The following is a 2,467-nucleotide window of genomic DNA, read 5'->3' on the forward strand; positions in this document are numbered from 1 at the left end:
GTAAGAAACTACACTATGCCATAGATGGCCTGATGTAACGCCATTCTACTGTTACAATAGGCCAGAAAAGCATTACAATTGACCTATTGTAACAGTAAGGGGCGTTCCACTTGCGAGCATTACATCAGACCCCTATTGTAACACCTTGGCTACCTATTGTAATAGGACTAAAAGTATTACAAAAGCCCCTAATGTAACAGTGCATTGCCAATTGTAACGTTTTATAGATGTTACATTAGTTTGGAATTATTTTACAAAAGTGGGTCTCACATGTGGGACCCATATAGTCAAATGTAACACCATGTAACACCATGCCTCTGTAATGTAACACTAGTGTATTTTATTGTGCACAATAGATTTCATTAATATAACACTATATTAATATGAAAAAATTACCCAATAATAAGCTAATACAACAGTCGATTTTATAAAATTTGAAATGACAGCCCTATTTACGCAACAATCCCATACACACTATTACCAAAACCACAATTCAAATATAACCACAATGCACAAAAAATATCTTTCCTTTTGAATTCTTTACAAAAAATATCCACAAAGGCCGCAAACACATCAGAAGGCATTTTTCCATAAGAAATAGAGAAAGCCCTTCTTTTCAATCGGGGAACCAAGTGAACCAACCACTCAAATGGAATTTTTACAGATGGAAAGTCTTCTAATACCTACAGGTTCAAAAAATTAGTCACTTCCGGAAAAAGATTTCCACTTCTATGTTTATTCCTGCCATAACAGAACTTGTTAAAGTTAAAGCAAAATAGAATTACTACCTCGAAAAAATAGCGTCTCGGGGAAGCTGATGCAACATCCATCGCAAATCTAACAAATGATTTTAATCTGATGGGTGACGTTAAGGCATCATGACAGTCTTCATTTTTATGCTGAATCTGGAACAAATTACATATATACAAAACAGTCATACAGTGAATCCCGAAAAACAGATTATAGGAGCATTTATTATATACAGTCATACATGTATACATGTCTTACCTCCAGACCCTCAGTACCATATTTTACTTGTCAAAGCTGTTTTAGAGGAAACTAGTACATCTTGGAATAATATACATTTTACGAATACCATGGTACTTTTAACATATAATTCCATACGAATGCGCTCTGTAATTATACATCTGGGTAAGCATTGTGGGGAGTTGATTTAAATTAATAAGAAAAAACTAAAAGTTATTGTAGCATTACAGGTCTGCTTTTCATGATGGTTAGGTTGTACTTTCTACCAGGGAGGTCTCTGGTTCAAAAACCTGGAGAACATCAACTTTATGATAAGTAAGGGAAAGATTATATACATCAGGACCTTCTCAGACCCTGCTGAAAGCTTTGTGTACCCAACTCAGAGGTGAACATAAGTCTTGCGAAAATTAGCAAAGGACTTGTGGAAGTGCACAAAAGAACTATTCCAGATAGTCGTAAAAAAATGAAAACACGAAATATATTGACAACATAAAAATACCTATGGCTCTGAACATTGCAAGAACTCCAGACACTCTTGCACCATTCCAGTTTCTGACTTTTCCCCCCTGTCCTTCAATTCTCATAAGTTTATCTTCTCTATCAGGTTGTAAAATTAACAAAAAAAAATGGATTCTGGAATTTGTCAATTAAATATATATTAATAGTTGTTTTCATCATACCGAATTATCAATACAGTGTTTAACAAAGATTTATATAATTAGGTAGTAACCAGTTGCTATCTATATTAATTTCCTTTAGAGGAAGAATGAAAAGTAAGGAAAGAAATCAAATAAAAATAAAGATCGAATACTATACCAGAACACCCACATCAGCTAGAAGCACGCACATATCAACTACCAGTTTCCTAAAACTACTCCACTACCTTATTACTAGTTCAACACTCCTGAAAACTCTCTGAGACTACAAAGACTAAATAAAATAAACTTAAACAATTAAAACCTACAATAATCAGCTAATAATAAATATGTTTAGATTAAAAATGTCCAACAAGCTCCCCCTTAATCTCAACATATTCACTTCAAGTTCTTTACTCCCAGCACTACAAGAAATCTTAATTATACCAACAGAAATTGCTAACGGAAACATTTCCGTAAGCATCTGCTAACGGATTGCTAACACATATGATAATGTTGAATGGTCAATGACATAATAACGGAAAGCTAACAGTTCACCAACAATTTATTGCCAACAGAAAAAACTGTTAGGAAAAAGAGGCGCCAAAATTACCCGCCTAACATTACTAACTACAATACCAATAGACTCCCAACGACATACTACCAACGGGGTCGTAACAAAATTATAACAGTTTATCAAAGTTTAACAAGGAACTATTAATAGGTTACCAACCGATATATTTTCGTTGGAAGTTCTCCCGTTTCGTTATGAATTTGTTACAGTTTTAGATCAGTTATATTTGTTCTGTTACTAAATCATTACTATTTTAGATCGGTTAAATTAT

At 33.6% G+C, this 2,467-nt stretch overlaps 1 long non-coding RNA gene across 1 annotated transcript; it reads right to left on the reverse strand.

Moving 5' to 3' along the window:
• Positions 1-357: 357 nt before the first annotated feature.
• On the reverse strand, positions 358-1,777 carry LOC141706027 (uncharacterized). Its single transcript, XR_012568580.1, has 3 exons — positions 1,487-1,777; positions 789-905; positions 358-683 (listed from the first exon to the last, which is right to left on the reverse strand). It is a non-coding gene; the product is annotated as an uncharacterized LOC141706027 (long non-coding RNA).
• Between the last annotated feature and the right edge of the window lie 690 nt (positions 1,778-2,467).

This window comes from Apium graveolens, chromosome 2 (genome assembly GCF_009905375.1).
Source record: "Apium graveolens cultivar Ventura chromosome 2, ASM990537v1, whole genome shotgun sequence".
Taxonomy (NCBI): domain Eukaryota; kingdom Viridiplantae; phylum Streptophyta; class Magnoliopsida; order Apiales; family Apiaceae; genus Apium; species Apium graveolens.